Source organism: Protopterus annectens, chromosome 11.part0, assembly GCF_019279795.1.
Source record: "Protopterus annectens isolate FY-2018-M chromosome 11.part0, PAN1.0, whole genome shotgun sequence".
Classification (NCBI taxonomy): domain Eukaryota; kingdom Metazoa; phylum Chordata; order Ceratodontiformes; family Protopteridae; genus Protopterus; species Protopterus annectens.
Window position 1 is genome coordinate 662689542 of NC_056745.1, and position 16975 is coordinate 662706516.

Below are 16975 nucleotides of genomic sequence, written 5' to 3' on the forward strand. Positions count from 1 at the left end.
TAGTAAACTTTTAACTACTTAGAGTCCAAAAACATTAGACATCCCAGAAGCCCTATCATATGGTATAAAGAGGGTAAACAGATCCCTATCAACAATAAATTCATACAAGAAAACTTCAAATCCAAGATCCATAATAGTGAAAATCATTTCCAGTCAGGACAAAGACATAGTTCTAAAAAGTGCCTGGACTGCATCACCCATCACAATAGGTCATAACCTTATCAGAGTTGATAGTGACTTTACTTGTGTTGAAAAGGAAAGCATGTATTCTCTTGCTGAAAAGTCTAAAGAAATCTGGAATAAAAACATATCTAGTTTACCCAGCAAGATTAAAACTTTTTTTTTTGCCAAAAGAAAGAAAAACGTTTGAAACCCTGGAAGATGCTGTTTCTTTTGTATGGGAAAAACAGCTTACTTAATCCCACTGAAGAAATGGAGTGGACATGATACAAGAAATGAATGGGCAGTAAAGACAAAAATAAAATACTCAGGGACAAAAGAAAATACTACATGTTGTCGTACAATGCATGGTTTTATAACAACTTGTTTTTGAAGCATTTCTGATTGGATTTCATCAAAAGGTAAAACTTTTCATCTTTTAATTTTTTAATAAAAAAATAAATTATAGTTTCAGTAAGGAATAATTTCCTGCTTATTGAAATACAGCTGATTCTCCACTAGATGGGGAAAAGTATAAGTAATAATATTAATAGTTAGTAACTTGAAATATATTGTGTGAGTTTAAACAACTGATTAAACTTTTATAGTTCACTTTATTTAAATATCAGTAAATATCAATAAGAAGACATATAAGTAAACCTAATTAGTCTGGATTTGATATAGGATAAATGTTTTATTTAAAACAATGCACTAAAAGAAAGAAAATATGCAGATATATTATGTCAAGGTTTTCTGTTAAATTTAAACATTTAAATAATCAATAGCAGTCTTACTAAATGTAGGGGAAATGCTTAAATAACATGTACTTAATGAATTTTACCTAAAATGGGGCTTATGTGAACTCTTTTCTTTATTTCTTCATTAATATTCTTACAGTGTCTATTTACATAACTTGGGGCTACTCCAGCATGATTGCAAGCCCTTTTAACTTTTATCATCATTCTTTTACCTCATTTTCCTGCCTGAAAGTCTAAAAGTGGTTTTCTTAATGGTAAAAGCGTATTTGAGTTTCCACAGCAGGCTGGTTTCATTTTGAACAGCTCGTGAGAAAGGAAGTGCTACATGACCTCTAACCCTTCCAGAAACAGGAAATGAAGGAAACATTTGAATGGAACATTAAAATTGACATTATTGGAAGGTTTTAATGACTTATTTACATTAATCATCGAGTTTAGAAATGATTTTGTAAGTTAAAACATGCTTTTTAATTTTATACTCAATATTACAACTTAATTGAAACAAAAGAAGCTTCTATTCTAAGGAAACATGTGATAGGAACTCCAAGACTGGGGTGGGTGGGGGCATGATACACAAGGGAAAATATCTCTGAAGGTGGCTTACTCAAAAACAACCTCTATAAACCATATATTGCTGCTCTAAAGGGATTATGTGACAGGTTCATTAATAAGGTCAGCATACATTTTAAGTTACATAAAGCTTTATCTATTTTTGAATACGTAGAGGTTCCCTACCCTCATTTTAAACAGCAACTTTACTGAATTTTTAAACAGCTGTAAAAATAAACTGCTGCATTACTTCTTTTTTATAAAATATTAAACAAAGCATAAGCTGTTAGTACATTGTTTGAATGAAAATAATATAAATTTAACAGATTTAGTTTTTTTTTAAAAAGTAAACAACATTCCAGCTTTATAATAGAAACCTCAAAAGCCTATCCTATATTATGTCATGATGACTACTAGATGTGGGTGTGTATGTTTATGCTTGCATACTCTCATTTGATTGTAACTTTACAGACAAGGTGAGGTTTATATACATATATGTATATGGTCATATAGCTCTGTGTAGAGAAATGTACAGTTCTGTATGATAGTGTTGAGCTGAAGGGAGAGTGCACACATAAACCTGAAATCCCTTGGTAGTATATTTTGCATAAAAATAAATAACATTTTAACCTATTGACAACATACATAGGTAATTATGATTCATTAAATGTAAACACAAGTAATTAAATTAAGTTTATTTCACCAAGAGTTTAATTCTGTATACCCGGCTCACATTGTCAGCAGTAAGGATAGCACTTATTTCAGATACTTTATATTGGTATGCTTGATAACAGTGACATGATCAGAAAGTTTTATACACAATATACAGGACTGATTACATAAAAGGATATTCCACATACCCTAAATAACAGTTCAGCAATAAATTATAATAGTTAATGTAGCATATTATGTATATATTTATTAGTTATTTTGTAGATAGGATATTTAAAAGTTAAAATTAGGGAAATCATGTTTTAAGAAACTAATGAATGACACATTAGTAAGTAAGTAATATAAACACACTTACAAAAAAATAAGACAACTGTTATAAGTAAAGTGGCTTCCTATCTCAAATGTGATTTTATAAGATTAAGCAAATTGTTTAATTCTCTGTTATGTCTGTTAAAAGCACAACTTATATAGTTAGAGTGTATTCTATTTTATTCATGTTGTTTTATTATATCTACATAAGCAGTATCAAAGATTTGTGATTAGGTTTAGCTATGGGGGTTGTTAGCATGTGGTTTGTATGAAATTTTCATCCAACCAGGAATTTTTTTACTCCATGTTAGAGGATAAAAATGTTTTTAACATGGATATAAATGTCTTTCACTAAATGTTAATGGGTTGAATAACCCTTTTAAAAAGAAACTGTTTAAATGAGTATTTAATATTACATAAAGCAAATATTGTCTTCTTGCAAGAAACACATCTTTTGACTGAAGATTTAGGCAGGTTACAAATCAAGGCATAATTAATTCTAGTAAGTTGTCATTTTAGTTTAGTAAGAAGAGGTATTCTTATCCTTTGGAAGAAAACCCTGGGTTTACCTAAAATAGTTGACGATTATTCTGAAAAGAATGGTATTCTGGGATTAATGGTAATATAGATAAAAAGCATTGCACTCTCATAAATACTTATTGGATGCCTGGAATAGGATATAAAACAGCCAAGAAGTATCTAGTCATTATGACATTATATTCAAAAGGAAATGTGGTGATAGCCAGAATCTTTAATTGTATTTTATCAAGTAAAAACACCACTAATGAGAAAAGATTCAGACTGTCTTCTACAGCAAAACATTTAAATCACTATACAGGTTTAATGAATATAAGGAATATTTTAGACTTAAAACTACAAAGCTCTTTAAAGTATACACACTATTCCTATACTATCTACTCTTATTTACCCCTACCATAACCTAAAGTCCCTAAGATCCGCACACAAACTTCTTGTAAATATTGACAAAGCAAACAACAAGACTGGAGATTCCCTTTTTTCTAACACTGTTGGAAAACACTGGAACCTGCTTCCCGCTGAACTTTCTACTATTCCTTCAAAATCTCTCTTTAAAAAGAAACTTAAGCTCTACCTCAAATCACAATGGCTGTGCCCCGTACTAATCCTGACTATCTAGCTCTTGACACCTGACTAAATTCCAGACCTTTAGAACCCTAAATCTACTTCATATTTACATCCATTGAACTATTTCTCCTTCTTACTATCTATCTATCTAGATATATATATATATATATATATATATATATATATATATATATATATAAATGTGTGTTTTTTATTTTTATTTTTATTTTCTTTGCATGTTATACCACTAGATGTATTTACATAACTGCTATTTTCTTCTTACTTTCCTTTATCCACAGTTACTGTACATTATGCTAGTATTCTCTCAGAATGTCTCTTGTAACAATATTTTTACCATTTATGTTTAACTTACTGCATTTTTATACTTTATAAATATGTCACCAGTTAAAATGCATTCTTTTACTCTGTTATTTTCATGTATTTCTTTAATGTAAATTTTATTTTAACTTTTTGGAGCTTATCTCCCCGGGCCTCTACTGAAAATGGACATATATCCAGCTAGACTTGCCCGGTAAACAAATGTAAAATAAAAATAAAAAAATATTCCTTCAGATATGGAACACAAACCAACATTGATAAAGTTTTTATATCAAATGAGCTTTATTCAAAAACAGAAGATGTATTATTAGTCTTGTGGCCTTTGTCTGACCATAATGCCATTACATTCACTCTAACATTTAGCTCAGATATCTTAATGCATCATCAAAGGTTAGCTGCATACAAATAAAAGATATTAATGATTGTTTTTTGAGAGAACTTAGGTTCATAGGTTGGTACTAGGCAATCAGCCCTAGGGCCTATACAAGCCTAGCCATAACAATTCCCTGGCTATTTCTTCCCACACTATTTACTTCCCTGGACCCCTGTCTAGCTGGGTAACTGACATAATCCCCGGGGTGAATTTCCTTTCTCCCATCCAATAGTCAAGGTTCCTTTTGAAGAGGGCCAAAGAGGCACTCTGCTTGACATGTATGGGCAATCTATTCCAGAGTCTGGGAAGTCTCTGGGTCAGGAACCTATCCCTCCAGCATGTTTTGTTTATTGTGATGACAATGTTTAGATCCCTGGAGCATGTGGCTCTGAGGGATTGGGATTTCTTTAAGTGTAGCATGTCCAACAGCTCTGGGTTTGACATGGCCTTGTATGTTAAGCAGAGATCACCTCTGAGTAGATGATATGCGACAGAGTATAGCTGGAGTTTTTTAAGGCAGTCAGTGTAGGGCATCTGCTTTAGGCCTGTGATTCTTTTAGTGAGGTACTTCTGTGGCCTTTCCAGTTGTTGCAGACTTAATCAATTCATGGCATTTAATAATAGTTGGGAGGTAACAGATGCTATATTATGGGGCACCCTAAAAGCCTATTTATTTGGTAAAGTTAAACACTGTTATATATGCAAAAGAAAAGAATTGGACAAGGACTTAATTGCTCTACAATCTAATATAGATAAATTCAAGTTAAACTTAAAGCCCAATGACAAAGCTGCAAATATGGATTTAAAAAAAGCTGAATCAGGAATATCAGGAAATATTTCAATACAAGATCTCTATCAGTCCGGAAAAATTAAACTGCAGTCTTATTCAGTAACAAATGAATCTACATATAATAGCCATTACATCAAAAAATATGAACAAAATAAATCACATTAAAGAAATTCTCTATAAAGAGGGGAAATACATCAAAATAATGAATCTAAATGATATATTACAATGTTTTAGTAAATATTATGAAAAAATTAATAAAAACTGAGATAAACTTAAATAATAATGAACTGATAGTTTTTGAAGACAAATATACATAATAAATTAACTAATGAATGGAAAAGCAAAACTGATAAGTCTTTTTTCAAAGAATTGAAAGACCAAATTAAAAGTCTCAAAACCAACAAGGCTCCAGAATTAGATGGTATCATCCCAGAATTGTATAAACTGCTACCTGACAATATTTTAGAAGCCTTATTGAATGCCTCTGAAGAAGTCAAAAGCTCTGCTAATATTCCTCCTTCCTATTTTAAAATCAGATAAAGATCATCTGCCATGTGCTTCTTATCACCATATCTTACTTTTGAATGTAAATTACAAAATGTTCATGTTTATACTATCAAAATGTCTAAACCGTATACTCCCAGGAATAATAAATGAAGATCAAGCTGGCTTTATAATAAACAGAAGAGTACAAGACAATATTATAAGAGTTTTTTAATTAATTGATATAACAAATAAAAATAAAAAAGAATTTCAATAATAAGTCTAGATATTGATAAATATTTAGATTCAGTGAACCGGCCTTATTTGCTTAAAATATTAAATTAAATTAATATAACTTTTCCTCTAGTTTTGCAATATTAATTAAAACACTTTATAGCAATTCAGTATTTTTTGTCAAGATAGGTTCCTTTCTATCTAGACTCTTTAATATAACAAAAGGTATGAAACAATGATGCCCTCTTTCCCCTTTATTATACAAGTAGAGAACCACTAGCTAATTGTATAAGATCTAACATAAATATTAAAAGCTTCAAAAATAAATAAAGACTTTTCATCAAAAGTCCATCTTTTTCCTGACGACATACTGTTGACATGAAGTGACATAGAACACTTCAAAGACTATATACTCAAAGCCTTGGATTACTATGAAAAGGTTTCAAGTTTGAAATTTAATCATAATCAAACTAAAGCATTACTTATGCACACAAATAACCACTTTTTTAAAATCACATAAAAAGTTTAAGTGGGAACATTCTCAAATTAAATATTTAGGTATCACTATTGAATCTAAGAACAAAGATTCCATATTTATAAACTATAAAAGCTTAATGGATGAAATCATAAAGTTAACAGACAATTGGAATAAGGTATTCTTTACAATGGAATATAGACTTACCTTGATTAAAATGTTAATTTTACCAAAAATCTTATACTATAGTCAATCACTAATCCCCCCTCACTATAAAGTTATAAGAAAAATAAATTCTACATTACTTAAATTCTTATGGTACCCTAAAAAAGCAAGGATATCTTTAGACTGGAATGTCATAACATTGAGCTATATACTGATGCTGTAATTATTAAAATAATATTATTGTGGTTAGATTCTTCATATGTCTCTTGTTGGAAATCTTTACATGAGAAAATATTAATAGACAACATACTTGTTATAGATTCTTATACGAAACTGAGTATCAATAAATTATACTGGGCTCTAAAAGATTTTGTTCTGAATGAAAGAGACAAGTCTACTTTTATGCCTTTTATTAAGCAAATCCTTTAAATCTTTAAAAGGTTTATGAATTCACATGACTTAGTCAAGGAATTACTAATTCTATTATTCCCCATTGCTTTCACTAATGGATGCTTAGCATATTTTAATGCAAGCACAATGGCAGCTTTCAAGAATAGTAACCTACTATTTTGGCATCAGTTTCTTAATGAAAACAAAATACATCCTGTTGAATATTTAGTAGCAAGGTATAACATAGAACAACGAGGCTGGTTAGATATACATAGCTGTAAAGAATATAATGAGGATAAATCAAAATATCACTAGATCTTCAGACTAAACCTGTTCTAAAAATATTGGATCTCTTCTCTAATGTTAACAGTGGGACACCGAAGGGGAAGTCATAGCTATCAATTATATACAAGAGTAAAATAATTGCATTTTTTAGCCTGATATGACAATCTCGAACTTCTCAACAAAATTTAATAATAAAACATTTTCAGAACTAAAGAAAAAGTTATTCTTAAAATCTGCAGGAAAGTCAAAATCCTCACTTTATTGGAAAATCTATACATAGAAACTTCTGCATAGTCTTTCTTACATTTCATAAAAGTACACAAATATATAAACCAGGAAAAATGAGATGCTACAGGTGTAATTAAGTTCTCAATGGATTGCAAGTTGGTGACTTACTTTTGGAGTGATTAGAAACTTTTCTCAGGCTCCGTGGTCAGACAGTTGCATTATTACTGACTCATTGATACCATTTAATACCCCATTTACAGCACCTATACATATTTCTTAAATACATTTTTGGGCAATGCCTGCCATTGCAAGAAAAGTTAAAACAAAAAAATAGAAATGGAAAACTGAATTAGCATTTGGTGAATTTGTGTGCCTAGTAAAGACTGTCTATAAAAATGAGTTGTCAACTATAAGAATGAGAACTTTAAACATAACTCATTAGTGCATAATACTGGCAAAAGCTCAACGATTTACTGGAAAATACTAATGGTAAGAATATATAAAGAATCTTGTTATGGACTTTTGTGAATATTTATTGTTTATCTTGTTATACACTGTTTTAAATGTTGATGGACTTGTTAAAACCAAAAAAAATAGTTTTTTTTTAAAAAAGTACAGGATGTGTTACAGACGGAATTTTGAACAGAATCAGCATCTTCAAAATTTTCAGTAATCAATGACCATTATTACTGACTATTTTTAGTATCTGCAGACTGCAATATATCATGAGAAGTTGTTGAGTATGTACTCTGCTGACTGCAATGATGTACCACAAAATCAGCCCCCTGCTTCCCATCTCTCAGTCCTTCAGCTCCATTATCTTTCCCTGTATGTTGCCATGACTTCTGACAGTACCACCTGCACAGCTGGAGAACTTTATTTAAATATATACATATTACATAATGCTGACAAAATATGAAAAGCACATCAATGAGTATGTAATATTTACATTGAAGACATTGGTATACTTGAAAAAATAATTATATTTAACTAACAGTTCCCTATTCCTTCTACATAACTGGTGTTTCAATTTTCACAAAGCTTATTGTATAATAAATCATCACACATCATTATCCAAAGTGTCAAGATAGCACTAAATATAATTTTGTCGTACCTACCTCTAGTAACAACATAGCTAAAATAACCGAAGAAGCATTCTTTAAATTATTAGAAGATAAACCAGTGTTCCAATCCTGTTGTAGTATATTGCAGAATATAATACCTTTATCCATAGTTTATTCACATTTGCATAGTTTGTAAAGTCTCTTTTCTCAGCTTTTTTATTTCATTAAACATTTAGCTGCCAATTTTTCCAGCATCAGCATCCATAAAATTGTTCATCTCATAGATACATTTGAAACTTTGTCTTTCTGTTATTATGTTCAAGAGAGTATTATTTAATTCCTTCTACAGTCTAACATAATAAAAATTGTCCATTATCAATTCATACCATCATTTTATTAGGTCATGACCCTCCTGTGTCAATTTTCCATACAATGCACTTGTGTAAGTATTATTTTGCAATGTGATTAGAGATCAATTTATGTTTCATTGTTGGAACAGTATTCTAGATGTCTTTATATCTGACCTGCAGTATCTACCCTGTCTTATAGTTGTTTTTACTTGTCAAATTCGATAACACCCAATGAAGATACAGAGAAGGAAGATAAATCACCAGGTAATATAACCCTAATCTTCTTTCCAACATTTTATAATACTCTAGTCCTCTTTTAATGTGATTTAATCTATATCCCCTAGGTAGTCAAAAAATAATTCTAGCAAATGTTTTTCTCTATCTTTGCAAAAAGGATAAACACTTCCCATGCACTCCAATTTCTCATATACTACTGAGATAACAAATACACTTTCCTATGAAAAGGCAAAGAAAAACCCTTCCAGTTATTAAAAATGGGATTTATATTGTCTAAAATCAGATCCTGTTGTATATAAAATATATCTACATCTCCAAAATACTCACCTAAAATGTACTCTTATCTTGAAAAATTATGTTACAAATTGGCTTAGCTACCTAAAACCTTAGCATTGCTTTTATGTTAAATGCTATTCTTATATCTTGTAGTCTATGTTTAATTATATCAAATGAAAAACGTATTAAATACAGTGTTTAAGCTGCATATGAAAGAAAATTTTGAATACATACTTCCGGTACAATACAAAAAGCTGTATTTAAACAAAGAACAGTACATTCTATAATGACTGCATACATCACTAAACTAAACAATACTCCATTAATGGTACATCCCTGTTTAATAACTCTTTTAACTTGTATTCTCTGTCCCAGTATTCAGTTTATCAATGGCCTAATCCATGACTTCTGGTAAATATCCTCAAAAACTAAGTATTTTATCATTGATAGTACAACTTTCTTCATAATATCCCATAAACTTGTGTGTGTAACTGTAAATAATGCTTTAGATATGAACTAAAAAACTCCTTGTCCAAGCAAAGACCACCTGAACTGAATTTGAGTACTTTTGTTCAACTTTAATATACATTGATCTTCATCAATGCTCAAAATCAGTTTGGAGTGGGGTGGTCTTTGCCTAGACAAGGAGCATTTTAGTTAATTTGTATTGGTTCTCCTTTAGTGTTTTTTTATTCAAATGCTTTAAATATGTCACAGGCAACTATTAGCCCTGTATTGCATCCAATACTGTCTATAACTTCCATTAATAGTATCAAAAGATCTTTAGTTAATCTTTACTGATGAATTTTACAAAAAAATGTATCAGTATTCATTAAAGTTAATTCTCACCAATAATTCAGAAAAGATATAGAGCTTTCACCTTTATATATGCATATGTATATATATATATATATATATATATATATATATATATATATATATATATATATATATATATATATATATATATATATATATATATATATATATATATATATATATATATATATATATATATATATATATATATATATATATATATATATATATATATATATATATATATATATATATATATATATATATATATATATATATATATATATATATATATATATATATATATATGTGTGTGTGTGTGTGTGTGTGTGTGTGTGTGTGTATACATACATAAATACGGGTCTACTCCAGTAGACCAAATGTTCACTTACCCGACTTTCATATTGCCAAGACAAAAAGGCCAACAACCCCATAACATCGATGCCCCAAAACACTGATTTTCCACTCCAGGTAAGTAACCACTTGGCCACCATGTTGATCTTTTTCCCTTACCCCCATGGTAGTGCGATCTCAAAGTTGGTTTATTTAGTTAGGGGGGTGTGGGGCCACAGCCCCCCCCCACATGGGTGGGTTTAATTTGCTTTGTTTTTACTTTGTTTTCAGATTGGCCAAGTGGTTACTTACCTGGAGTGGAAAGTCAGTGTTCTGGGACGTTGGTTTTATGAGGTTGTTGGACTTTTTGTCTCAGCAATATGAAAGTCGGCTAAGTGAATGTTTGGTCTACTGAAGTAGACCCATATTTTTATATATATATAAATATTTATATAAACACACACACACACACACACACACACACACACACACACACACACACACACATATTTATTTTATTTATGTTTTACATTTGTTAACCGGGTTAGTCTGCCTAGGCTCAGAGAGCCCTTTTTCAGAATAGACCTGAGGATTAAAGCTCCAGGAAAGTAATTAAAAATAAGAAAAATCTAACTATTCAAGTTGTAAGATACTTACCAGTACAAAAACAGAGAGACATATATAATACAAATATATAAAAGGCAAAAGTACTGTATTTTGAGAATGCAGTAACAATATGTTGAAGAAATTTGGTTAGCATTAAGTTATTTACAAGCAATGTAGCAATGCCTAAAATAAAAAAAAATTCAGAGCAACATCATGACATAGTACAACAAAGATACATTTAATAGCATAGGTACTAACTGCAGAGAGAGTAATATATGTAGACAGTTTATGCAGATACCAGGCAGACATGTTAACTAAGAGAAGAGGAAAAATTCATTAGGTAATTTCCTGACAAGCACAGATCCATACATGTTGGAAATTAATTTTTAGTTCCTTTTTGAATTCACCACTTTTGGTAGTGGAGCGAAGGGACAATGGAAGTTTGTTCCATGAGTATGCAATTAAATGAATGTAAAGTATTTTTCCAATATTTTTGTTTGGCTTGGTCACCTGCAGAAGGTTTTGTTGTGTGCTTCTGAGGTTATGATTTGGTGTGTAGGATGTAATTATGGATGTAAGGGCAGGGCAGGAGTTGGGGCTGTTTAGGATAGTGTGCGTAATTTGTAGTTGTGATATTTAAAGCATGTGGAGGAGCTCAAGCCATCTTAAGCTTTTCAGGGATATACAATGATGGGATTTGTTGCTATTATTGGCTGCAAATCTTGCTATCTTGTTATAGGTGGTTTCAAGTTTGGTTAAGAGACTATTTTAGAGGTTAGTAAGTATGGGAGCAGCATACAGCAGTGATGATAGAATAAATGTTTGAGCCAGTATAGGTCTAGATTTGTTAGGTATATATTTGTTGTTGCAGTATGGAATACCTATTTTTCGATTGGACTTTTTGATACAGTTTAAGATATGTCGATCAAATTTTAATTGGTCGTCTATAGTAACGCTAACTAATTTGATGTTTGAGTCGGTGGTGATAATTGTATTATCTAACGATGATATGGTGAAGTGGTCTTTAGCTGGATTGAGGTTTTTTGGAAGGAAAACGAGAATCTTGATCTTTCTGGGGTTGAGAAGCAGGTTGTTTTCAGTTAGTCATTGTTCTACTAAGTGCAGAGATTGTTGAGTGACAGCGTGGAGATTTTGTATATTGTCAGAGGTGTTAATAATTGTGGAATTGTCTGCGTACTGTATTAAGGTAGAGTGGGGGCAGGAGACATGGAGGTTATTTCTAAATATATTAAAAAGTAGGGGGGTACCAGGAACTCCAGTCTTAACAAGATGGAAAGGGAGAAGAATGTTTATCTGACAGACTGATATCTGTTTGAGAGTTAGCTGTTAAACCAGGAGGTAGTGCAGGTAGAGAGTTGTAGGTTAGAAAGTTTGTTTAAGAGGATGGGATGGGAAATGATATCAAATGCTTTGGTTGAGTCAAGGAATAGAGCTGATACAAGTTTATTATTATCTCTGTCTTGGGCAATTAATTGTGTGTGAAATATAGAAGGGCAGTCGTAGTACTGAGAGAGGGTCAGAAACCGTGCTGTGTGGGTTTAATTAGCTTTGCCTGTAAGAGGTGGTTTAGTATTTGTCTATGTATTCATAAGTTCATAGGTTCATAGATTAGTACTAGGCTAACTGCCTTTGTGAGCCATTTTAAGCCTAGCCAATTATCCCTTGTGAGACTCAAACTCTGCACCTTATGTTTGTAAGGCAAACACCTTAACCATTAGGCCACCCTCCCTCCCTGTGAGGTTTGTTCTAGTTTGTCCATAGTTCATAGTTCATAGTTCATAGATTAGTCCTAAGCTAACTGCCCTTACGAGCCATTTTAAGCCTAGCCAGTTATCCCTTGTGAGACTCAAACCCTGCACCTTGTGTTTGTAAGGCAAACAGCTTAACCATTAGGCCTCCGTCCCAACCTCATTTTTCCAGTATCGTAGATAAGGGGTATAATATGGCAATAGGCCTGTAATGTGAGGGTTCTGTAGAATTTCCTAGAGATATAGGGATATATAATGATAATATATATATATATATGTGTGTGTGTGTGTGTGTGTGTGTGTGTGTGTGTGTGTGTGTGTGTGTGTATATATATATATATATATATATATATATATATATATATATATATATGTATTAATACCATTACTTAACCACTCATTTAAAATAAACAAAAAAACATATTTATTGAGGTAAAGGATAGATTTGTAGAAAATAAGGGGCATGCCATGAAGGTCTAGAGATGAATCCTTAGAGAATTTCTTTAAAAAAAAGTGTATGTTATCTGAAGAAGTAGGCCTGTCTGGCACATCATCATCATCAATGTTTCCAATGTCATCTAGATGAAGGACATCTAAAAATATTACAAACTGTATATTCTTCATACATATTAGAAACATATTCTTCCATATAGTGTAAAATACCTTCCAAAAAGTAAAATGATTTCTGTCTGTACTTTCTAAACCTCTCGGTATTCTTGTCTCATGCTTAATAATCTGATCTTTCCCCATTAATGACATATCCTTGTGTAATTAATAATGCAATAGCCTTCTCTTCTGTTATTGACTGTAATTTCCTTTCAAATAAGTTAGAGCAAACAAGTCATGACATTATAAGGTATCTTCATAGGTTCATAACATTAGCCTGTTCTTATTCTTCTTTTCACTCCACATCTCTATTTTAATGTACAGTGTAAACATTTATATTTTCCATCTCAGTGTATCTAATATACAACCAGACAATTTTAACTATTTTTCCCATGCAAAACAGTGCATGTGTTTCCCTATCTAAAAAAAGTAGAGCTACATGATCAGAAATGGAAAGGTCTAACTTATGGTAATGCAGTAATGCTAAATCTATACAATATACAAATTAATTTATTTCAATAGTTAATTTTTCTCTAGAATAATTGTGCCCTAAACTAGGCCTAGATTAAGTTGTACCCTTTTTGAAACATCATAAAAAATGTTAACATAATTGTTAATCCTATCTTTTTCTTTTCTTAAATGACAAGTTAAGTCTCTAGTTAAGACAATATTGAGCGAAACAAGGAGATGTAATTGTAAAGTTGTAAATAAATTCTCTTGCTCCCTTAAACTTATAGATGCACATATTGCTATAATACGTATTACTCCAAAAGAACATATAATTATACATATATACATACAAATATTTCAGGCACAGCTAATAATGCCCTTCTTTCCTGCCAGTATACCAAAACAGTTGTTCCTATAATAAGTGTCCAAGCTGGTCTTAAAAATATCTAAACTAGTGCTTGCTTTAATGTAATTTTGTAGTCTATTCCATGCATCAGCTACTATCTCAGTGACCCAATTAATATACCTCTTGTTCTGATATAATCTTATGTATAGGTTGTCTGATGATACCCTGCTACTTTTTGATAACCCCAAACATTCCCAGAAGAAGTTGTCTGTAACTTTCCTATATGCCTGAATAAGCTCTCCCCTTAAATTTCTACATGAGACATTGTACAAGTTATTTAGTCTTTCATAATAACTTAAATGGCACTCTTTCCAAAATATATAGAAAAGAAACTTATTCCAACACTTTCCTGCATTACAGTAGTAACCATCCTACATATCAAAAGAAATCTATTGTAAAAGGACAGTTAGTTCGTGCAGCTCGTATGACTTCTAGAACTGACCATTTTCATAATGAATGCCAATTATTAAAGGGTATGTTTATTAGTAGAGGTTACCCTCAACAGCTATTGGACCAACTAGTTAAGGAAGTTACAAATAAAAGAGAAACAGGCCTCTATCTTCCAATTCTTGGTACTAACCAATATCAAATAGTAGAAACAAGTAACATCCATACTCCTCCTATTAATTTGTCTTTCATCACCCCTTTTAGTTCTGACAGCGATATTATTATTTTCATTATCAATAATAACTGGAACATGATTAAATTTGATAATGATATATGCAAAAAATTACCATCTAACCCAAAAATTATTTGGAAAAGAGGTAGGAATCTTAAACAGATAATACAATGTGACATAAAATCATCATTTTCAAGAAAAGGAATGTTCCAATGTAACATGTGTAAATACTGTATACACATGGCTGCAGGTGAATCGTTCACCATTAAGAACGTGATACATAAAGTAAGACACACATTTAATTGTCAATCGAAAGGAGTGATTTATTTAGCCCAGTGCAAATCATGTCCTGCCTTTTATACTGGCAAAACAGATAGAAAAATACGTGAGCGTGTCTACAAGCATTTATATGCTATTAGGAAAAATAAGTTAGACAATGCATTAGCAAAACACCTTATAGAAAATACTACTCACACATTTTCATTTAGAGCAATTGATGCCATTATTTCAGATGGGAGGGATGGTCCACATCAAGTATTACTTGAAGTCCTGGAATTATTCTGGCAACTTCGTTGTAACGCCAGTGTTTCACCAGGATTAAATGAGATTTGTTCTCTCTACCCCATACTTAAGTTAAGAAGTTTGCGTAGATGAGCTACTATTTACAAATTGATGTAAAAGCTTATTCGTATTATAGCTTCTACACACTAGCTCATGAATACTACTAGTAATGTCTAGAGTTGTTAGATTGCCGTCTTTGTTTATACGCATATTTTATTATTATATATTTATTTTTCAGTTTATTTTTCAGTTTATATATCAATAAAATATAGCGGTTTTACTAGTAATAACCTTAACCAGATTTATCTATTCATTTAATCTAATTCGATGCATTCCATGTATTTGATCAGTAGCATTACTGTTTGGTGTGTTTTGTACCATTACTTGTATGTGATCGTAATAGCACAATACAACTATGTTCATTGTATTTTACATAAAAATTTTTAGTTATTATACACGAGTTTTATTTCAGTTTAATATCTAATATATTTTATATATTTTACTAGATTTTAAATGTTATATAAGGTTATATGATGGAGTTGTTTGTTTACTGTTGCTAGGATAGGGCGCCCTTGTTTGACACCAATTTGATTATTTAAATCATTTCAGCAGTTTGTTCTGGTTTGTCTGAAGAAGTCCCACAACATAGTGGGATGAAAAGCACTTAACTTCATGTTTAGCAAATAAAGTTGGCTTCTTGGTTTATTCGTGCATTTTGTGTGGATTTTACATGTGGATTTCTACGTAAATTTACACCTGGCTTAGGATTTTTGTGTGACTACTATTTGCAGCTGGGTTTGGACTTTTGTTGGTTGTTCGGCGGATTCTACAGTCCGTAAGTGTGTGTGTTACTCTTTCCAATTTACTCATGCTTGTTTTCTTATAGGGTTTGCATATTGTCATACCAGACTCACGTTTGGGTCTAATGCAACTAAAAAAATAATGAGTTCATCATTTCTGATTTCCTAGATTTTATAAATCTATTTATGCAGCCTATAGTTCTATAACTATCTTTGACCAATTTGTTGATATGACTAGAAAAACTCAAAGCTGGATCTACCCATATACCCTGGTCCTTATGACACCACAGTTTTAGTCACTGTGTACTATATTAAATATTCACTTTTCAATATATGTCTCCCAAATTGCATATGCTTAGTTTTGATGTATTATTCTCCTCTGCCCAAATTTTTAATTTTGCCAAGTTCTTTTGCAGACATGCTCTGTCTGTAACATATGTAATCAGTTTACCCAGTTTCAGATCATCTGAATACAGACTGTAGAACACCTCACATTAAATCAATTGATTTGAAAGATACAAATCTAAACAAGAATGTGTGTGGGACAGAGCCTTGTGGGACATCCTGACTGTAACCTAGAATTTCACCTGATGTGTGATGCCCATCTTATCAAGGGTACATCAATACCTACTATCTATATATTGATCAGTGTTTTTGTATGACCCTATCAATACTAATGTTAAGTCTATATAAACAACATCATGGCATCATTTTTCATTTATAGCTGTTGTTGTATTTTTATAGGATATAATCTTACAGGTAGTTA